This window comes from Poecilia latipinna, unplaced genomic scaffold (assembly GCF_001443285.1).
Source record: "Poecilia latipinna isolate Pla-1442-1.1 unplaced genomic scaffold, P_latipinna-1.0 Scaffold2363, whole genome shotgun sequence".
Classification (NCBI taxonomy): Eukaryota; Metazoa; Chordata; class Actinopteri; order Cyprinodontiformes; family Poeciliidae; genus Poecilia; species Poecilia latipinna.
Genome location: NW_015114979.1, coordinates 34,816 through 58,567, shown reverse-complemented (window position 1 = coordinate 58,567; position 23,752 = coordinate 34,816). Strand labels below are relative to the sequence as shown.

General features: G+C 37.7%; 4 long non-coding RNA genes across 4 annotated transcripts in view; 3 read left to right on the top strand and 1 right to left on the bottom strand.

Annotated features, from left to right (window-relative positions):
* Positions 1 to 520: 520 nt before the first annotated feature.
* LOC106937506 (uncharacterized) lies at positions 521 to 23,383 on the bottom strand. Its single transcript, XR_001422408.1, has 3 exons — positions 23,373 to 23,383; positions 15,767 to 15,770; positions 521 to 1,481 (listed from the first exon to the last, which is right to left on the bottom strand). It is a non-coding gene; the product is annotated as an uncharacterized LOC106937506 (long non-coding RNA).
* The window catches only part of LOC106937504 (uncharacterized), a 51,990-nt gene continuing 29,716 nt past the window's right edge, over positions 1,479 to 23,752 (top strand). The window contains exon 1 of the long non-coding RNA XR_001422406.1: positions 1,479 to 2,030. This is a non-coding gene — a long non-coding RNA (uncharacterized LOC106937504). The remainder of the gene's footprint in view (positions 2,031 to 23,752) is intronic.
* On the top strand, positions 5,482 to 10,841 carry LOC106937508 (uncharacterized). Its single transcript, XR_001422409.1, has 3 exons — positions 5,482 to 5,904; positions 6,925 to 6,926; positions 10,831 to 10,841. It is a non-coding gene; the product is annotated as an uncharacterized LOC106937508 (long non-coding RNA).
* LOC106937505 (uncharacterized) lies at positions 12,689 to 15,076 on the top strand. The gene is made up of 2 exons (XR_001422407.1): positions 12,689 to 13,088; positions 13,185 to 15,076. It is a non-coding gene; the product is annotated as an uncharacterized LOC106937505 (long non-coding RNA).

Genomic DNA, 23,752 nt, shown 5'->3' with positions numbered 1-23,752 from the left:
CATTTGCTCCAGAAAACCATGAACAACTTAAAGTGGGAGATTATGCAAAAATAAACTTTGAGATCATGTTAGAACGTTATTCCGTCAGTAAACATATACCTGGAGTGTTGCTTAGACGGTTGCAATAGATTTTTATGATTGTCGCATCCTACAATTACAGATTTTAGGGCGTGTCACCTTTTTCAAAAAGTTTCAGTCAAAGTTGCTAATTTTTTAAGCTTTGTTTTTGCCATAACATAAGAAAAGTTCAAATTGCTGTTAGGCATGGACCGGTAGGAAGTTACGACCATATTATAACCTACGGTAATAATATAACGGTATATATAAATATAACGGCTCTCCATAATCACTGTGCATAATCTCTGTGCATATTTATACTGACTCTTTTTGGTACATAACATAATTAAGCTATATTGATAAAGTTTACATCTAAAAGGAGAACTGTGTTTCCACTACTTTAATATCTAAGATAAATCGGGTTATACTGGGTGACAATGGGTGTCTTTTTTTATTGCTGTAATATCACATTAGGAGTTTCTATTGTGTTTTAAATTCCACAACGGTGTTTTAACATGCAGCAAATTATACATATAAATCTTAGGTGCACAGAAAAACTAGAAATCATGGATAAATGAAATGCGCATTCACCTAAAGAGTTACTCCTGTAAAGCTATGGAGGCGCTTGGTGCTTTTGCCATTCACTTAAAATGAATCAAACACATAAGCAACAACTCCAAAACACTCAAGCAGACAATCTGTGACCGACATAATTTATAAAGATATAAAAGACATACGTCCGCATTTATTTTGTTTTACATGAGAAAAACTGACTCCAGCCAGGAAACTTGTGGCATAACACAATATTTAGCTCTGAAAGTGACTTAACTCATACACAACCACATGATATAATGCAATAGATCGTTCCTACTACATAGTTTTGAAAATAACAGGATAGAGTGCTTGCAGATTATAAAGCCCCGATTTAGAACAACAAGGTCTGCAATAACGAGGGAAGAAGTTTTTAATTGTCATCATTCAAAAATGTTATTTGACACATTGACTGACTTTGGAAAAAATCTAGGAACTAATTTTCAGAATGTTGTAGTGCATTATTAAGTTCGTACTAAGAAGAAAAACTGATCCACTTCCTGGCAATTTTCTGCCTTCATTACCACTTAACACATTGTTTTTTTTTTATGTTAAAAAAATGACAAGTTATAATACGGAAATAATATGTTCACAAGTGTTAAATTAACTCTTAACACCTTTGTTCTCAATTTTTGTCAGAGCTTTGTGACCCACAAAGCTCTGACAATAATGTGCAAGTATGTAAAAAATAAACCACAAGCACACATTTTAAAGTAATTTGATTTCTGGACACCTAATACAAACCCTCCTAAGATTTCACAACCTATAGCGTCACAAGACTAACTTTCGCAACTACTGAAATAAACTATTTTGATTGGTCACGTCAGCAACAACTGGCTCCACTGTCTACATTGACAAGACAATTAATTCTTTAAGAGCTATACAGCTTCAGAGAAGTGATCTTGCTAATTAGACAAAGGCATATCTTTAGAAACCAGTTTTTGATCTGCAAAATGTCTGGTGAAAAACTCTAGTGTATGTTTTAAAGACATACACTAATGGAGACTGAGTTTCTTTTATTTTCTACAGAGCTGACTTTTATGTCCTACATAGTTTGTAATGGGATGGGTAATATAGTAGGTGTGTTATTTGTATGACAAACAAAGTGGAACGTTAATAAAGTAAAAATCTGTGCATGATAAAAAGCCTTTTCCTTTTGTCTGTTTGTCCCTATTTGAGGTAATTTTTCATTTTCTATTGTCTTTTTATTGAGAGTATCTGATTCTTATTCCTTATTATGAACCTGCTATTTTTAGACTGTCATCTTTTTTATATTAGTTATCTCACTCTTCTTTATGTTGAACTTCTTTTCAGATAAAGCAGTTCCAGTGATGGTTGAAGACGTCTGGACTAAGTTGTAAATTGTATCTATAAAGAGCCAGGTAAGACTTGATTTCACTTTAAAAGCCAACACGGAAATGGCACATTGTCTTGATTAAAACACTTTGTTCCATAGTTCTTTAAGTTTTCTTTTATAATGGAATATTTTATTGAAGTCTGAGATAAAAAAAATCTTTGCGTTATGCAAAGTCAGTTTAAATGGTGCTTCATATCATGAACCGTGCTTCTTTTCCAGTGGAAAAACGAGTTTGACTATAAGAACAACAACAAAAAAAAAAAAACAAGAAGAAGAAGAAATACTTATATAAGTTTTGAACATATATTGTAAAAGTCATAATTTGGATTGTAGTTAATCTAAGCCCAGAATTTTCACAGTTATGGTGTAACCACTGTAAATTACATGAGTGATATTTTTTCTACGTTTACATGAAAGGCACATGCTTCGGCTTTCAGATTACCAATTAAACAAAAATCATATACATGCATCATATGACATATTACATGCATCAGAAATTAGGTTTAATAACCTAATTTATGTTGCGCATGTTGCTTTTTCAGCATGATTTTAACCACACATGTTTTCTCTGGACAGTGCAGTAAATTTTGAGTTACCTTTTGTTCCTACAGTTTCCCAGTCACAGGTTCATGGTGTTTCAGATGGACTTCAGCATTGTTAGACAAGTGTGGCATGCGAGACAGGAAGCATCGTGCCTGAGTACTGTAGCTGTCTGACATGTTGAGCTCAGGAGAGTAGCTTGGCAGCTGTAGTGCATCAGGTCAATGCTAGCAGAACAGGCAAAAAGCAGGGGAGTAATAGGATTTGACCTAGTAAAATCTGCATATTTCTATAAGACCACACACATAAAAGGATAAAGTGAAACCAGAGGAGGAAAAAGTGAAGGAAAGGAGAGGCCATTCAATGAAAAAAAAACAAACAAAAAAAAAAAAAAAAAAACAATAGAAATGGACTAAATAAGTTGGCTTCCTGATATTAAACAAACTTTACTATTCAAGTTTTGGGCAAACTATAACATTTGATTATTTTTACTTCAACTTAGAGTTTGTGACCTTTTTATTGAATATATAATGGGTTATCCACCGTACTCACATTTTTGAAACATTATATTTTCTATTTCTGTGTAATCAATGACATCATGCACGGCACAACAACTCAGTAGATCAGTTCATGTTGTGTAATCAGAGGCATGCCTTCATAAAATCTTATTTCTGGGATCTAGATTTGATCTGGATTAAATTACAATTGGCAACAGAATAAATTCAGAAAGTGCCAATGGCATGTTCTGCAGCTTACAAGCTGTATCTAAAGTGAATTTGACTGATTTTACTGACAAGTCCGGGGAGTCTTTGTCTTATAATTTGAGAACATGCATTGAAATATTACCGGTTTTTGGTCTATTTGAACACGAGAATGCGTCAGAAGTGTTTTAATGCCATTGCTGTTCAATCTCTTTGTAAAGACTTTGGTGAATGCTTTAAGTGCCTATAAAGATCTCAAATGTGAAGTAACTCTCCACTAAAACTATTAAAGTATATGCACTGGCTGATAATATAGTCTGCATTACAAAGCCAGGGCATGAGAGTGGTGGTGTTAACTTTCTGCTGCCTTAATGGGAGAGTGAGCTGTCAGAGACATGCATGTAATGGCTCCCTTGCCAGCTGCCCAGTTCAGGCCATGTGGGACCAGCACAGACAAGCCATTCTTTCACACTGTCTCATCTTCAGCACTTGCACTTATTTCTCCTCTTTTTCTCCTTTTTTTTTCAGATATTTTCGATTCCTCTGTCTTATCCGTCCAAGCTTTTGTTTTAAACTCGGCTCTGAATAGGGATCATGGAAGCTCTTGAACCTTTTTTTTTCTTCCATTTGCCTGACACTAAACTGTCCACTTGCCAATGATCCCATACAATTATACAGTATCTCAGAGAATATGTAGGACCCATAAGGGGCATTTAGTGACTGGTTCCCACAGGATCTCCTGCTCTTCTTGTTATTTCTCATGGGTAGTCAATCTTTACTATTTGAAACAGGCTGCTTCTCACCAAACGAAGCAGAATAGTCGAACTGTAATGGTACATCTTTATCTCTGTCATAGTACTGCACTTAGTCTGTCTGTGTTTCCTCCTCGATGTGTCCTTGACATTCATTTAAGACTTCAGTTTTATTGAAGAATCAGGGCTTTGTTGCTTCGATATTATAACGTATTACTAAAGACATTACGCCAGGCCACTAGACATTATCTAACTTGTTAGATAGTTCTTTGTGTGCTGATGTTATTATGTAGGACCATCTCGTCTGTTGTCTGAAATGTATGTGCACTCTGCGGTGAAGCTTCCACCTTCTCTTCTTTGTCTCCTCACCTAATCAGTCTTGAAGCAATCATCCCCAGAGGCTATCAGTTATGACAGTTCTTTCATCAGCCATTACTGCTAGTGCTAATGGCGTCCTCGTACTGACTTTAAAAACTTATTATCATACTGCGTGTGCTGATTGACAGTTGACCTTCACAGCACTTTATGAAAAGCTGGACAGATACATTGGGTCACTGCAGTTGCTTCCATGACAGCATATTAATAATAATCTAACAGAATTGCTGGGAACCAATTAATCTACTGACTTCACACAAAACAGCGGCTGAGGAAACATTCTTGTTGCTCAGTTGGACATAACGGTTGCCACACATATTGTTGTGAAAAGTCTGCATCTACCTATCACAGGTATAGATATCATGTTAATTCTGGACTTTAATACTTTAAACCATTGTTTTTTTTTTCTTTGAATGGAACATATAACCCAAGACTTGAAATTATTTGCAAAACCTGAATTAGTATGGATGTAGAAGGTTGTATATTTTATAGATTTTCTCTAATTTATACAAGGTTGGAGGCTGGGCAAATCTTACTTAGCAGGTTTCACTGTTGCTGTGATTCTGGCTGTATATTTAACCACTCGTCTTGGGAGAATAGTTTGATTAAATTGGTTGGCTTTCTGTGTTTTTTTAACACAGTCCACACATTTCCCAGATTTTGGGTTTGGGAGAGAAAGAGAGAACTATTCCTAAAAGTCAGATTCTTGCCAGGAACTTAACTGATTTAGATGGACTGCACTATGCCAAGAAGAGCAGCCCATCAGAAATATGCCCGAACCTTGTTGACATTAGTTGCTACCACTAACTTTCAGCTAATGTGTAATATTTTAGGGGACACTAAACTAAATACTGATAATGCTATATATAGATTGTTTGTATAATTATGAACCAGTGTTAATTAAATAAAACCTACAATAAATTCTTAATGATGCGCCCAATTCTTAGTTTTAAAATTGAGTTTTTTGATGTGCAGTTGTTTTACAATGGAAAAGTAGCAAGTTAAAGGGTTTCTATCCCGTATTTTCTGGGCACATAGTGCCATTTTATAGCACTAACAAGTAACTGTTACTTTCAGTTGATAAGAAAATGCTGTAAAAAATAAGAGAAGAAATCCGACTTTGCAATTTGATGTCTTGAAATTGGCCTCTGTCTCTATAAAAAGCTCTTAAAATGTTTGCATTATGATTGCAAACAGTAACAGCTTATTCTAGGTTTTTTCTGCTGACAATGTGTTGAGCCAAAGACAGATGTTATAGGTCTCCAAATGCGTTGTAGAGGTGATTTACTAATGCAAGAGACGATAAGATAGTAGATAAACAACAACTTAGTTTTTTCACTGATAGCCCAAATATTACACACAGCAAACATCATATTTTTAGGCAGAATTTTGAGTACTGATTTTAATATAATCTTTTCATCTTGAATTTTGCTGAACAGCATAATGCTGTTTGTAGCTTTGTGTAGTTAGCACTAAAGCAAGACTTATTTTAAAAGGTGTTGCTAAAAAAAATAACCACTTGCATAAAGTGGTTATTTTTGTGGTAATAAGGCAGGTTCTAAGGAAGTCAGGTGGAATTGTGTCACATCCATTTGAAATTTTATTATTTTATGTTTGTATCTCATTGGTTTAGAGTTTGATGTGAAGTTCTGAGAAACATCAGTCATTGCACATAATATCCTATTGTCAGTTGAATGTGAAAAATGGAGTAAACTGTTTATTTTCTTATTGCTTTTTTATTACTGTGAACAGATGCAAATGACCTTTCCTAGACGAGTTTGAAATGTATGCTGCTAAAAGTAAGCATGAAATTAAACTCATAATATGGAGACACTATTATCCTGCTGAGATATATAACTTTGTGATTTTTTTTCCCCCCCCACCTGTTACCAATAGAGCTTGTGTTTTCATTTCATATTGACCTCTGGATATGATAGCTAATTAAACATTTTGATAGGAGAGTGAGGAAATGAGGGCTCTGTTTGTTCAGAGAGAGATAACATTCAGAGAGTAACCAAGGCATGGCAGAGCAGCGTGGCAATATTACCTCACGTTGAGCTGCATAATAAAGAGGGCTCGCATGCATATTAATACCAGCACTCTGCATAATGTCTACATCTTATGACAGACTCAGAAATACACTGACATCTCACTGGTGTTGCTTAACCTCTTCTGCTTTATTATTTGCATCCACATTCTCTTATGCTGGCAGAGATCTCCCTTAAGCCTATCCTCACCCATGTCAACTTCACCAGCCCTGGCTGCCACCCACTTTCTCACGCACTACCAGTTTTCACTCTTTAAAAACGCACGGTGGAGGTATGTGATGCCAAATGAGCTCCTCGTTACCCCCCTCCCTCCCGCTCGGTTAGTAGACGCTTTTGGAAGAACTACAGCGACATCTGCATGTGCCATGATTACAAAGCGCCAGGCTCATACCCAACAAATTCGCTGGGCCTCCCCCTGCCAGCCTGCTACTCATCTCTACAACCCCCCCCCCGGCCCTGCGGCACTCGTTTCTCAAATTGCTAAACATGGTTAATTGTGTGAGGCGTAAAGCTCACTTCATTTGAATATTCTGTCTAGGAGGGAGAGTGGGGGGTTCGGGGGGGGGGGGGCCATGGGGGGGGGGGGGAATTAAAGAAATGTGCCCGGGAAAGGGAGCGGGTGGGTAAAGAGTTTGGGAGAAGGGGGGGGGGGAACTACAGATCTCAGAGGAAGAAAACACACAATGTTTTTGTTTTTTGTTTTGTTTTACAGTGAATGTTGCCAATGAGTACGCTATTGTTTACAACAATTTTAACTCTCCTCAAGTCAAAACCTAAACTCTGAATTTGATAGGTTATTTTAAGTAATTTATTTCTTATGAAACTAAAGTTATATTTTGGCTAGAATGCTTTGAACTGTTGAAGGTCTGAAAAATGTGTAGACTTCTTCATTCATTTTTAACTTGTGGTGATTTTCGTCGTTTTAAAAGCTTCGAATCTTGCCACATATTTTGTTTGTGTGTGTGTTAGATTGATTCATCACAGGTACTTGACATATCCAGGAGCTTTAAATCATTTGAAATTAACACTAAAGCGTATTTTGAGCTTTTTTAAATATAGTTGTCTAAAGATATTATTAAACTGGTGCAAATTGTTCCTTTTAAGTGAAAAGATTTGTTCTCACTCTTCAGCTTGTTTAAATGAAACACACGACTTGACTTGTACCGTTTGCAATGCTCTAATCTTATTTGACATATTGAATGAATCCAGTGCATATGATTTCAAAGAAATAACTTTCCATGCTCGATCCATAATTTTACTTTTTAAAGTCAAAAATTGCAATAATCAAATTTCTGTTTCGCTTTACAAATCAACAAATATCCATTAGTTCTACATGAACAGACATTCGCTGTATCTGCGATGGCCTCTTGCATAGATTATAACGCGACTAATTATTCCTCGTTCGAAAGGCTGAAAGCAATTATTTTTTTCATGAAGTCATTTTGAAATAAACAAATTGGCAGATTGTCTGAATCAAGCACACTTCTTTGAAGATTGTCATCGCTTAATGAGCTGCTTTTTTTTTTTTCCAATTCTTTTTTTTTTGTTCGGTTTCCACTCCCTCGCTCTCGTCTGCCATTTGCCCGTATGCTTTGGCGGTTAATGATATGCAAATGAAATATGCATAAAACCGCTCTGTTGTAGGATGATTAAGCATAGACGACATTAGCCAGTGCCCGCTACAGTGTCTCTCTGCTGCATTCCACTTCCACCAAGCGCCACTCTTTCGAAGATTAACAATTCTAATGCACTAGTAATGAGAATAACACAAATAGTATCCAGTTTGACAGAAATTAGGTCCCTGTAAGGTTTCTTCTCCGCCCAGTTTTGTAAGATCCAGAGCCAGGATACGCAGATGTCTTCAGACATGATAGATGGTGCTACAAAGAGCACGCACAAAGTAAAGAGACCAGGTTTCCCAGGAAAAAGTGCCTTGAACATGACTCGCAATGCAGGAGCTTTTCTCTCCGGTGTTTGTGAGTACTGTAGCATTATTTGACTACTGGCATATAACGAAGGAAGAAAAATATTCCCGTTCTTTCCTTCTCTCTCTCTCCCTCTCTCAAACACACACAGATACACTCCACCCCCCATTCCATCCTGCTCTCTTGTGCAAGCCCTCTTTTTTTTTTGTAATCCATTTGTGCAATGAAGATGCTCCACAATTAATATCCCCCATGGAATCAAATAAAAGGGTGATTATCCAGCGTTGATTAGTTCCGAGTGATTAAAATATCCACGTGATTCCATCTGATGAATATAGAAGAAATGCGCCAGCAGTTACTAATTACGTTGTTAATCGCGTTTGTCGCGATCCTGATTAGTGCGTTTAAAATGCCCGAAAAGATGCCATCTTTTAAACGATCTTTGTTGAGTCGTGCAGATGGCAGATTCAGACATACTGATGGCTCCAAATTTGTGTAGCAAGGAAAAAAGAAGTCAAAATCCCTCTCTTAATTATTCATCTTGTACAACCATGGTGTTCTTCCAAATAAATCCCAGGAAAAAAAATGCAGTTTGAAGGGGACCCAGCTGATGAATATCCATGCGTTGCTAATTACTATTTTAATTCCATGTGCATGTTGATAATGACGCGTAATTGATGAAATCCTCCGATGTGTCTTTGCAGCGATGCCCATCTGTACCCGGTGCCAGCAGAACTGGGACCAGAGAAACATTCCTTGCGACCCAGAGAGTATGTCTAGCTGTGGTTCAGACCAGTTGTTAGGTCTGTGTTGCATCTGTTTATGATAGTTTAGCGCAGGAAGGAAAATCCTCTAAGGGTGGAGTTTGTTCAGTTCTTTTGGGTGGTTGGCAAGAAAGGGCAGAAAAAAGTCAAAGCGATGTGGGTGTGGAGGATGTAATGAGTTCCCACGGCCTCAGTACCCCCAGTGTGGTTGCAAGCAGGCCAGCACCTCCCCCCTGAATGTCTCTCGTACTCAGGTTTCCTCCTCATTTCAATCTCTTGTGTGCCCGTTTCACAACGCCCCAGTAGTTTCTGTGCCAACTGTCTCACTGTTGTTGTCATACTGCTAAGGTTGAATCTCTAGTATTTAAAGACCTTCACTGTCATTTTACATGCAGATGTATAACGTAAATGTTTGCATTCCACTGTGCTATTTTTATGTGCAGAAATATGTCCCTTCACGAGATGATGATGTTGCCACAGTGCAAATAAAATTTGTTTACATCTGCACATTTAAAGTAAGGATAAAAGTTAGTATAACCAACTCTCCATTGATAATTTCTTTTTGGAGTTGATTAAGATGCATCCTTATGTTTGCTTCTTTGTTGTCTCTCTGTTTCATGTCTTTGGCATTGTAAACAGCTGCTATTGAGCTTCAGCCACAGTCCCCCAGGTCCATTCTTCCCTCCTCCTTTTGCCACTAGCAGATTGGTGGCATCTGTTGCAGTGGTAGACATTGAACGTTGAACGTTGCTGCCAGCCAGTTCAGTGTAGAATGGCAGTTTACACAGGGGAAAATTATGAGTAAAGGGGGAAGGGTGTTGGCATAAGAAAGCTTTCGCTTTATGTCCTTTTACTAAAAGTCAGACTCTTTGCTGCTGTCCTCGTGACATATACTCCTTTTTGATTTTTGTTGATGTTGCTGCGCTTCTTCATTATGAAGCCTATTGTTTACGTATTAAAATTGTTTCTTTGAATGACGCAGCCTAATTAACGATGCTAATTTTGCTCTAATTAGCCCTATCTTCTCTGCAAGGTCTCCTCCTGTTTGTTCGTTCTCTTTTGTTTTTACCAGCTGATACGCGAAGGGTATCCCATCGTGCCGATTGGGTTTAATAACGGTATATCTCCAGTGTCCTTTGCCAGTTTTCATGCCAGATGCCTTCACGTTCCCGCCGGTAAACCAGTCGAGACTCAAAACTGCCGAATTATTTGTCCCTGGCAATCCTCCAAGGTAGGAATTTTTGCCTGCGTATTTAAATGCCCACCGTGAGACTGGTTCATCATTTTCCAAAGGGTACATCCTTAACTCCTAACGAAAGGAATGGCATGGTGTCTCCTGCCCAGATGGCTGACTGCCTGGCATCACAAGCGGTAGCTCCGATGGATAGTGAGAGAGTGAGAATGAGTCAGTGGGAGGAGTTTTCTGTGCCACCGCCACTCCCCGTTATCCCAACATAACAGCTCAAAGTTTTTTTTTGTTGCTTTTTTTTAATAGAATGTCGTTATTCATAAATCCTGTGTCAACTCTGTCTCCGCCTCCCATTTCTTGTGTGCTTGGCATCCATTATCAAGACTGGACTTCCGGTCTCACATCTTCGGTAATTAACTCTGTGGTTGCACTCTAGAGAGCTGAACATCCACCCCGTTACCTCAATTTTGGTGCTAGGTTTTAACAGCTTTTCCATTTCAGTACATCTTAACATTAGGTTTTACTGTCAAGTCTTCATCGTAAGTTCGTTAGTCCTCCAAATCGGCATTGAAGATGGAATGGAAGGATGTCTGGTGATCCATATCTTCAATCATAAGATGGCCTTCTATCCTAAAAAAAAGTAAAATAAAAATATCCAGAAGCCTGGCACTATCAAAACGACAGCAGCCTTTTTGTCCTCTGAGCTATATCTATCAGCAAATCCCTGAGCGAACAGTAGTCCGTCTTGATGCTAGCACTGAATGGATGGCACTGTGCCAACTTCTCCCTGCCATCAGGCGCATTCGCTCCTTGTTTCCCTTATTTGCCCATCCCCTTTCTATCTCTGTCCCTCTCTTGCTCACCCTCCGCCTCTATGGTAGTTTTCTTCCACATGCCCAGTACACCCATCCTTCCTTGCCCTCTTTTTTTTTCCTGTCTGCTGCTTTACACTAATTACCATTTGTGCTAATTGGTTCCAATAGCCAGCGATCGAAGATGACAGTTTTAAATAAAAGTTTTTGATCAGGTCTGCTGAGTTAAGCCTTTTAGCCTTAATGCCTTGCATTAGTGATTTTCAGTTTTGCCTTTCCTCTGCGCTGGTCCTCAATCCAGTCTCTTTTTGGTGCAGTGAAACCAGAGTGGGCTGTTTGTGCCACAGTGCAAAGTGAAGGACCTCAAGCTATATCTCAAAGCTATCTGACTGTAGCTGATTAAAGTGGACTTTTACTGGCTGATCCTACTGCACAATATTGCCCAGGTCGTTTAATATTTAGCATTATCTCCTTTTTTCCCCCTCTTCTTGTCTTGCAATTTCTCTAATTAAGTCTTTCTTGTTTTATTGTCACTCTAGATAGTTCCCATCCCCCTATTAACGATCTTATTAGTTTTTTTTTTGTTTTTTTTTAGCTTTTATTCACAATCGCTTGTTTCACTTAAAGATGTATTTTAATCCCATGTATTACTGCTACTTGGCAAATAATAGCAAATAAACAATTTATGAATAATTGTGTATTGCAATAGTTTTGATAACACTCTGCATATTTAATAACTATCTCAAATACAATGGCTTTCTAGTATTTTTTGTTTATGGCTCATACGAGATTGAAGGCAAGCAACAGAAGTGGTTAAATTAATAGATAAAAGGATCTGTTCCCTTGAGAGAATTGCAGCGTGCTCTTAATTAGCAATGCACTGGATTGCTTAATTAGTCAAAACAGATTTGAGTAATTAATATAAGTTTTACTTGTATTTACAAATGACTCCGTGAGATATTTTTTCTAACTCTGAGATGCTTTTTCTTTGTTTATCCTGTTTACATTCTGTGATTGTTTTGGTTGTTCAATCAAAGACAAAGGTTTGACTGCAGAAAATATCCCCTTTTTTAAACTCAAAGAGCTTACAAGGATTTGAATATACTATTCATTATTGTTAGATATTCTTTATTTTATTATTAACTAAAAAGTAGCAACTGGGCAATTGAGGCAACAAGAGGAATTCATTATGCAAATTGGTGGGATTTGCATAATGTCTTATGCCCTGAGTATGCAAATGAACCGTATAATTTATGAGTGCCTGCGTCTGCCTCAGCGTTCTCATAACTTACAAAGAGTTTTTTTTTTTTTTTTTCCACATGTCTCCCCTCCTATACTGGCTGGCATGGCGTGCGCCACACTCATACACCAGACCTGTACTAAACAAGCACACCCACAAAAGGGGTTGCAGGCTGGGTACTGTGACTGACTGGGAAAACTTGTCTGGCAGATGGATGGGAAAATAAGGAGGTATGGGGAGTATGGGCAAAATGTTTCGAGGGGTACAAATCACACTAGAAATGCTCAATAGAAAATGCTAATTCTCTGAAGAAAAAAAAAAAAAACTCTGCGAAACCAAACAAATGAAGACGCAAAACAAAGGCGGAAGATTTCAACTGGGCAGAACAGCTGCAGTTTCTGACTTTTTTATTTATCTTGTAGGAGAGCGAATGTTATGTTCTTTCTTTGATGCCCGCTTTTATGTGGATTTTTTTTCCCTACTTTCGACTGGAGCTGGCAGCTTTTTCCTGTTGTGGAGGATTTCTACTTGAGTCTGTTCAATGATGGCAGCTGGCTGGGCGAGAGAAGGAAGCGCAGAAAGAGAGAGAGGCTATGTCTCAAGGCATGTGTGTGGGTTCCAGTCAGTCTCTTCCAGTGCCCTGTGATGCCACCACTCAACCCAGCCAAGACCAGATCAGAGCATCCAGGCTGTATCCAGGGAGACGAGAAGCAGACAGTGTTGTATAAACTGCTGAGGTTTGGCCGCCTTATTTTCCCAGGAGGATCATGATTGTGGCAATTATTCCGATGCAAATCGTTTGTAATGATTGGTCTGCTTTGCATGCTTAATAGAAAGCAAAAGACAAAGAAATTTCTGCGGCAATCTTGAAGAAAAGAAGCCAGTGAGGACAGCGCTGGAAAACGGAACCGTCCATCGCAGAGAGGACATATTTAAAAAAGAAAATCTGATTCTTCCTCAGGTCGTCAAGCCAGAAAAATTGCAGAAATTTTATATTTTTGTGACTTTCACCACACACCTATGCTCATTGTGATCTGGAAGATGTAAGTTTCAGCATTTCTTAAAACTTTGACACTGCCATGCTTATGGTTATGGACCTATGGCAGTGCCAAGAACACTTAATTGAACTCAAAAACAGTTGTAGTTACCTATTTCAATATTGTTTGAAATCGATTCCGTTGCAACCAATACCCGTTTGTGTGTTAAGGACAGAGGGACAAAGGAAACGTCATTATGTAATTCAGCAACTAACCTCATTGTGCTGATGCGCGCGCACACACATATACACGGACGGGTTTATGAAATGTGTGCTGTTTGTCTTTGTGTATAACTTTTTCTATGCACTGTTTGCTACTCTCAAACTGTTTTTCATCTCCGTAATCTCAGCTCATAACTTTTCTAATTTGACTTAAATATTCTGTCTGTATTTCTTTAAATGTAGTCGTCGTTTACAATTCGTCACATAACAGCATTTACACAAAATCAGTTTTATCTATTTGTTATTCATGTGGTACTTAAATTTTGTTTCAGAATTTCACAAGTATTATGTGCCTTACACTGTACTTTTTTGATCGCTTATGAATGTGTAAAAAGTATACTTCAGAACTGTAAGTTTGTCATAATGACTTGAAATCAGGGTCCTGTCATATGCATTCTCATGAAGTTTTCAGACTTTTTTTTGTTTTGATAACAATAACAGTTAAACAATTGAAGCTGTTTGTATTTTGGTCCTTACAACCAAAATGCATGAATATTTAGTTATTATTACTTAAAATTTCAAATGATCACTCTAAGATATTAGAGATTCACAGTTCTAGTACTAAATGGAAATTGACCTAAGGTTGGCACTCAAGGTGCAAGAATACAGACACTTGTTGAACTACTTCCTGCCTACCATTTTCAAAAGGTAATGGTATGTATTACGTTTTTAACCCTTATATTATGCTAGAATGTACTTCTCTCATCCAAAAACACACCTGGAGTGTTGCTTTGATTTTTTTTCATGCATGTTTGAGAAATCTTTGAATCTCCCGTGGCAACCATTCAGGGCAGGGGTGCCTAAACGCTTGCTCCTTCAAGGCGCCACCTATTTTCACAAAGGTCTGCAGCCAAGCTTCTGGTTCACATAGCACCTCATGACCTGCCCCACAAACCTCCACCAGACTAGCAACAGCAGAAATTAGCAAACACCTGGTGAAACTGGACATCTGCTGAGCCTGTCATACAAACCACTTCTCAGTCCAGCACTCCTAAGAATGGTTGCAAACAACATAATGGATGAACACTGTTGTGATAGCATTCTGAAGGCGGAGTTTCGGGAAGAGTAGGAGCTTCTTCAAGAGAGAGAGAGGTCTATTTCAAGATGTCAAACTGTGACGTCAAATTTCTTTCAAGTTGTATACATTTTTATAATTGAATGTATCATAGTAACTGGATTGTACTATAAAATGGCAAGAATCTTTATGTTTATCTTAGCTGATATACAGCCAGGTTCCACGATTGTTCTTGTTTTATTGTGTTCTGTTTTGAGTTATTTTAGCATTTATGTTATATTTGATATTTTATCTTTTTTTTTATTGTTTTAAAGCTGATTTATGTTGTTAAAGCCCCATCTGGGGACATGCGTTACAAATTAGCCAAGGATATAAATGCAATAGTGTCCAGTATTTGTTTACATGTAACACTTATCCTCATGCAAATTTCAATAAAAGAAATAATCATGTCATGTTTGACTGATTTTGATTTCTAATGTCAAAGTTGAACCAATTTGGCAGCAAGCGTTTTGTAAGATAGGTAACTTTCCAGCAAACACTTGATTAAATATTTAAAAAAAATATATGTGTAGGTCAGCAATATTTAAGTCGCTTCATTCATTGAAATATATTTAGCAAAAACATAAAAGCCCACTGATGGAGGAGGAAGCTTGTCTCTTTGTATAAGACAAAACATTTGAGTTTATGGAACAACAGTATAGTCATAAATGAAAGTCATTCTAAAAAAAAAAAGTCGGCAGTTGTAATGAGCGAGGTGATTCCTGTGTTCTTGACTAGCTGAGGTCCTTGTTAATTGTCATTTATCCTATTAGGTGATGGTGTTTTTCAAACTTCCAAAATGTCTTGGTATGCTGAAGCATTCAAAGTTCCTTTCACTGTAACTAAGGAGCCAAGCCCAGCTCCTGATAAACAACCCCAGACCATATACTGCCAAACCAGACCCGTCCATCAGATTGCCAGATGGAGAAGCGCGATTCGCCACTCCAGAGAATGGCCCTCCACTGCTCTAGAATCCAGTGGCGGGCGTGCTTTACACCACTGCATCCGACGTTTTGCATTGCACTTGGTGATGTATGGCTTGAATGCAGCTGCTCGACCATAGAAACCCATTCCATGAAGCTCTCCGCTTACTGTTTTTGAACTAATCTGAAGGCCATAAGAAATTTGAGGATCTGTAGTGAATGGTGCTGCAGAAAGTTGGAGATCCCTTTGTTCTCCAATTTTAACTCCAGGATTCTTATTTCATGTTCCTAAATCAGAAACTTAAAAAGACCACCAAGTCAACCTAGTGCTCCTGCAGAACAAATTCACCACAGTGGGAGCTAAAGCATGCTTTCATCTTCACATGTTTGCTTGAATCTGTCCGTATTTGCCTAAATCCTTAGCCTTTTCTTACCAACCTATTTAAAATTTGTCCCTTTTCCAGCTTGATGTTCCACAAATCATGGCCCAAGGGCAAACAAGAACAGTGCCACCCAGTATTTTCTGAATCTCCACTATTTAGAATTCCATGTTAAAGGAAGCTGACATATTTTTTTTCACACCAGCATGCACATTTGTGATGAGTCTAATTGTGAAACAATCATGACTCTGAAGAGACTTGGGGCTGTGTTAAACAGTTAACTGCTGCATGAAAAGCATATTAATGTAGTTGTAAGCAATCATGCATTATTTAAACTGGTTGGACTGAGAGATTAAGACTCTTGTAGCTCCTCTATAATTTATCTGCATTAAAGCTTTATCAGTTTTGCTGGAATAAACATTGGGCACATGATGAGATGTAAGATACAACAGCATGACACTTGTGCATAGCTTTGCTGTCTTTTCATCTTTATATCTTTAGCCCATGCTTGGTTTGTGTGGAAGATGAAAATAAACTGCACTTTATTTTGTTGATTTTACAAAAGGCAATTTAAAAAAAAATGTTCTCAACCTCTTGAAAACAAACATCACAAATCACAAAGTCCTTCGTCAAAGCACAGTGTGGATCTTGCTTCTTATTTGCTAAGCTTGATTTTAACCATCTTAGTTTAGTTGTAACAGGGTATATGGGCTGAAAATATTGAACATTCAGCATAGTTTTTGAAGTAAATATGAATAATGACTGGAAAACCTGAAGTAGCTATTTAATATATGTCCATTAAAGTGTGTCTGGAGGAAAAGCAATTCATCTTGTGAACTTGTAGCTCTAATAAAATATATATTTGGCAAGTCACACTTAGCATTCATCTTTTTATGCACACATAAGAGCATATTTGAAGTGGATAACTCAACCAATTTGTCATAGTCTTGGGTTGTTTGGGTTTGGGGTTTATTTACTTTAGACTAGTCTAGTCTTATTTAGATGAGATCACTTGAGTTTTCTTTTATGCATTTAGTTAACTTATCTTATTTATAATCTTGTTTTGCTATTTTTAGTATTGTGGTTTTTGTTTTTTTTATTTTGATGGAGAACACTTTGGTCCAGCTTGTTTTTTTTTGTTTTTTGTTTTTTTTTAATTTACTTTAGAAATTTCTTCTTTAGTTTGTCCCTAAACCAAAAGCAGTATGTTATCTTGAGAGTTTCTTGGTATTTAACACCAAACAACTTCATTTACACTCTTTTGGTGATCTTTATTCACATCTGACTGGAAACTTCTGCCTGGTCATCAGTTCCACACATTTCTTGCCAGTATTTCCTCCTCTAGCCCTTAGTGCACCTCTTCTGCCTGCAGTCTTGTGTGCAGCGTGCTCTGGTGGCAAAAGGTGCTCGTTAAAGTCCATAACTTATCTCACGTTTGAAGCTAATGGGAAGAATACTGGCTGCAGTAAAAAATAAATTACATTTTTCCCCCCTCTCTCTTCCTGCCCTTCTAACCTGTCGCGTAATATAGAAGCGTTGAGTGTATGCATTACAGATCCTAAGCATCAGAATTTATCTGTGCTGCACAACGCTGACTGATGCATTTGGAAATAATGTACTAGAGCTGGGCATTACAAGAACCCTGCTAACTAATGGACAGCTCTTGCCTGTGGCTTGCGATGTATATCATTCAGCTGGACAAGCTCATCAACTCCAACAGTTCTTTGCAGGGTTTCCTAGACAGACCAATGACTCAGACCTTTTATGAAAGACTCCTGCACGAAAAAAAAACAACAAAAAAACAAACAAAAAAACCCTCCTCTATGACTGATTATTTCTGTCGCCATCAGTACATATTTTTTGCCTTTGTTTTTGAAAAGTTGGGCTTCCAATTTTATTCATTCATTGTACAGACATATAAGCAAAACTCTTAGAGAATAGTAGTGTAAACAAAATCTGTATTTACATCAGATCTAAACTTTCATGCAGGACTTTTTGATGTTTAAGTGCCAACTTTGCATGATTTTGTCAATTATGATAATTTCATGTAAAGTTGGCATTTTTAATGGACTTTCAATGCAACTTTTACAGCAACTTTGCATTAAAAGTGTCATTATTTACCGAATGACACTTCATGACAACAGTCATAAACATTCATAAAGATTTCTTCATGTTCATGACAGATGTTATGTCATGTTTATGACGGCGTCATGTCAGTCTTATGCACACCCCTTCAAATAAAGTGTTACCCAGAATGGTAATCAGTAGTATTGAGTACATTTTTTAAACCTGGTCCGCTGGACTTTAGTAGATATAGCATTTGTTTTCTTCCTGCATTTCCATGGCTCTTGTGCATTTATTTGTGTTATTTGTGTGTATGTTTTAATAGCTGCACCAGACAGTTGCTGCCTTTCTCCAAAGTAATGTAAACAACAAGGGATAGGTCAGATGAATTCCATCCGCACAGAGGTCAGAGATACAGAAAATGAATAGCGATGAGAATCCCCCAGCAGGCCGCAGGAAAGACAGACTAATAAGAGCATAGCAGAAGAGTAAAAGGGGGCCCCCGGGAACAAGAATAATGGTTTTCAGTCCATTTTTAAAAGAAAAGTGGTCTGAAATATAATGATGCCTGCATCTGTAATCAGGAAAGGAATTTGTTCTAGGATGTGAAATAGGATTGAAATTCCCTAGTTGTGTTAAAGAATGGGGTTTGTAGGTGGAGGGTTAGGTTTTGAGGGGTGAGTGGAGATATCTTGGAATAAAAAATGTGAAGAGGAAAACTGGTGGGTTGTTGAGTGGGGATGAGGGTTCTCCTTTTTTGGAGGTGGAGAGTACAAGGGGCATTGGAGCAAATTGATTGTTTTCTGGTTTTAGCATAGTTTTCATATTTTGCAACATTTATTTATTAATGTAAAACCAATTTTTTAAAAATACACAATTTTATTGTTCAAAATTAGCATTGAACACCTTGATTAATGCCTTTAAGGAAGATGTTTTCTACATCTTTCATAATGTTTTAGTTTTTAAATTAAACTGCCTCAATTTGCTTCCAATGGATGTTTAACAATTGTAAGCGTGAACGGAGAGTCAGAAGGAATAGTTGGATATTTTTGACCTCATTATTTAAGACAGTAGATAAAGACCCTTAACATATTTGTCTGTGAATCAAAGTAGCAATACTTAAGAGAATACTAGACTTTCTTTGGCTTCTTGAAGAGGATGCATCTCTTATCATAGAGGCTTTTTTTTCTAATTATTTAGGAAGTCTTGTATATGTAAGAATTTATCTCAACCTTTTTGGAGATCTGTGCACGTCTCCCTAAATTGGAGCCCTACCATAGCAGACCCAGTGTATGCTAATATTTTGCTATATTTATTTGAATGGGTTGCTCATTCCAGGTGCTTGTTGAGATGCTTTTAGGTTGCTGCCTAAGCACCTGCACATTGGCTCCTCTCTGCCAAAGCATTACAGTAATTAAAGCACTGCTTGTTCTTTATAAATGAGGAGGGTTTTATCCATCTCAGTGTATGCAGACCACATGCCATAAATAAACTACCACTGCTGCCCCTGGGCTCCTCTGAACCTTGCCCTACACTCAAGCATTCAGCCACCTCTACATGTAACCACCACAATCTGTGGAGATTTGGTGAATGCTCAAAACAGTTAAATATTTGTTTTACTCCATCACTTATAATTGAGAGCACAGCATTTTCTTGATGCAGCCTACAGCACTAGACCCTGCAGAGGTCATCTTATTCTGGTAGACTTTTGTGTGTGTGTGTGTGTTTTGGACTATACTCTGTGCCTCTATGTAACCTTGTGATGTACAGACATCACAGCAACACAAAACAAACAATGATGTACATGCTCATTTTTTACTAATAGCAATTTTGAAAGACTAATTTACCAGTCACAGTTTTAGCTTGTGAGAGGATGCTGGAGAATATACAAACTCAAAGCAGATAGATTCCAGTCCAGGATTCAAACACGGGGCTTTATAGCTGTAAAAAAAATTCTGATTATTGTGATTTAAGAAATTGAGTAATAACTAGTTAATATGTATAAATAGTCATAGGAATGCCGGTGTACAAAACATCGCCAGCATGCATTTTATTTTAACTGCTTAGAAACACAAAGCAACTCGTGTATGCAATATTACTTGATGCCTTGAAACATGCTGTTGTAATTTGGCCTTCCAGTACACATTTCCTATTTCCCGAGATAAAATGGTTTGTCGGTAAAGAGGTCAATACAATGACTTAAATCTCGAATCACAGGAATTATATAGATTTTTCTCAAGTAATTATCTTCTACTTCTTGGTACACCCAACTTAAAATTCATTTATGCACTTTTAATAGTATACTTGTCTGGAAATGTATATATATATATATATATATATAAAACAGACAGCTCTCATGTCACCATGATTTGGCTTGTTAGAAGTAAGAAAATGCAAAAATTATTTGTTTTGGAACTCAAATTGGAGGACAACAGACAGATGTCATCTAACAGCCTGCTGTCAAAAGGTTGATTGTGCCAGTACCAGAATAGAAATGCTTCATAGCCGGCCCAATTTGATATAATTGACATCGTCTGGTTGTTTACTGAAGTGCACATTTGCAGTGTACGTTCATCATGGTTCCTCTAGGTGATATATTTTATTAGTTCTTTTATGTCATTTTACTGTGTTACTATCATTTATATTCTACCTATCTCCACTGGCAGTCCCTCAACTGGACTCATAAACCCATCCCCTAAAAGTGCTTTTTCCTTTTGGTAATGGCTACCAATAATATGTTTCAATTTCAGAGGAGTGAATTATCCCAATTGCAGAATTGCTATCCGTGTATTTATTTTTGCTGCACCAGTTTGAGTCTGGGTTCCCAATGGATGCCCTCTTTGAGTTTCTGCTTTGATGTGAATAATGACTGAGCCTCATCAATGCCCCCACCCTATGAACCCTGTCAAAACCTTTTGATGTTTCCTGTGTGAATTTCCACGTAGTATTTCTAATAAGGAGTCATTATCATTTTGATTTCTTTCAGTATGAAAGTGCTGACCTCTAGCAATTACTCTGAAGTGTTTGGTTAAAAGAGAAACTACCTGAAGTGTTGATGACTGAAGGTCTGGTGACTTTTGGAGGAAGATTAGTATCATTGGTATGAAAGTTCAAAATTGCTCACACTGAACATTGTGCAAGCTTGGGTTCTCTTAGTATGAATTTAAAAACATGGTATTCCATTTATGACATTTTTTAAGATCTTAGAGAGTCTGGTGTTGAACTTTGATACGTAAACAAGCAAAAGCTACTGCTAAGTTTTAAATCAAGTCAGGTTGACTTGTATCAGGCTTGTGTCAAGAGATCACCTGTTCTTCTTAAAACTGCTTTTTGTGGGCCCTATTCAAGAAATAATTTGTAATGTACTGCAGAAATCGATATATTTAAGGAATCTTGGTTAAATAGTTGCTTTTAGTCCTAAAAGTCATCTGTTGAGATAAGTTTGGTCAGGCACTGAAATCCCTTTAAGATCACATAATTGAAGTATCTGTAGTGTAGTTTTCTTAACTTTCCAAGATATTGACAGAAATGTTGGGCTTCTGTTAAATAAACTCCTAATTTCTAGAACAGTTCATTAAAAATTCAGGTATTATTAGACTGTTCTTCAGAGATTCAGAATCAAACATCTTCCTCCAACTGATTTAAATTAATTATACTCAGAACTCTGCTCCAATCTTTTCTTTTTATTTATTCTCAGGGGATCTGCATAATTTCTCTTAAGCTCTACTTAATATTGTTTCCTGCTGCATGAACTCTGCGTGGTTCATTTAGTAAGACTGGTGTTGCTGCTTTGTCACAGTGGAGGGATCAAAGAACCTTCTTAATGCTGAGGTCTAGGAAATCTGGAACACCAGATTTCCCAGTAAAGGCAGTATGCTGGGTCTGCTGTGGGTAGGAGGTCAGAAATAATGAGCATTGTATAATTGCCCTTTAAAGACGCAAAACTCTTCAAATGTGGACATTATTCAGTCGAAACGCCGCTTTACTAAGACAACCTCAGGGAAGCCAGAGATTAAGAGAAGCCCAGGTATACATGAAGGCAGGTCACAGTGTTTCACAAGTCAACACTGAACAAATAAAGTGTGGGTGGAAGGCCTTGACAGAGGTGGGCGTTGACTTTGGTTAGAAAAAGGAAACAGTCTTGAGGGTACATGGGAAGGCTGCACTTTGAAAAAGACATTTGCTTTACACCAAATGGAATAACAGTTTCATAATGCATTGATTGTGAAATGTTTACTTCCTCTGTTGAATGTTTCTTTGTTTCTTTTTTCTCTATTTACCATCTTCTGTGTTTTTTAATGCCTCATTGAGACCCATGGATGCCAGGCTGTTGTGAGTTGTGACCCATGGTGCTGAAAGCCTGGCCTTCGTAGTTGTTAGAGGAGCCCCTGCGTTCAAACGGTACCCTGCAGTGTTCACACAACCTCGTCTCTCTCCATGCAATGCCCCAGGCCACAGGCTTCAGACAGCCCCTGCCTTGTTACACTCACCTCATCCGATTCTCCTTTGAACCATTTCCCTTTCTTTTTTTCCCCATCACTGTTAAATTCACACCATTTCTGACAATTTAAACAAGTATTCAAGGATAAACATGTTTCTGTCTTTATGGAGCTTACTGCCAACTTCAGGTTAGGTAATAACTATTCATAAGTGCCTAAAGAATCCCTACTTCCCAAACTGAAATATCCTTTTGAAACCCATTGAATAAACAGATAAGTATATTTGTAGTTGCTTAATTGTGGTTTTAAAAAAAATGCCAATGAGTTAATTAGAACTTCAAAATAGAAACCAAGTATTCCTCTTTCTATTAAATTGGTATGTTTTGCATACAAGCGGGATATCTGCAGATATGCCCCTGTGGCTTATCTGCCTAATGTATCGTAAATTTGACCATAAATTTAACATTGTAAGATAAATTTGACATAAACAACTGTGAACTACTCTTTACGTTGGACATAGATTTGTTCAGTCCAGGTGCCATATAATGATCTTTGTGAATTTTTAATACACAAGTTACAAAAAAGCCTACAGTAGGTTTATGATATGTACTCAGTAGTCTATGAATGGCTGGTTGCTAAGTATGTTTCTAATTGTATAACTTGTTAAAGTCAAAATCAACAGCAAACTAAACACCCTAAATTTCTCGGGTGAACTTCACGTCTGTGCGTACTCAAGGCAGATTCTAAGCGGATGTCCGCTGGACATGTCCATGCAAAGGTCAATTTTTATGGCCGCGTAAGCATACTCTGTGTCACACAGTAAACTGCTCAGCAGGAAGCAGTGTTCATATCAAACATTTTTGCATGTGACACCGAGCTGATAAGGTTGAGAGTCAGTACAACCAGTTGTGGGTACGAGCAGCATGACTGCCACTCTCTGTCCCGCACACAAGTTTGCGTTGACTGAACTGAAGGAGAAGAAACAGGGCTAGGTGCCCAAGAAGCTCATCAAACTTGCTTGTATCCACTAGGACTGTGGGAAATAAAAGAATTTGTCATGAGAAATGTAGGCTATCAGTATGCTTGAAAATGAAATCCCAACCTTGAGCACAGAGTCAGCACGACTCACAGAATATGCACCATATCCTAGAATATGCCTTAAGGCTTCATCCACACAGAGACAATTTTAGATGAAAATGCAGTTTTTTTTTGTTTGTTTGTTTGTTTGTTTTTTATCATTTAGGCCAGGGGTCACCAACTCCAGTCCTCGAGGGCTACCATCA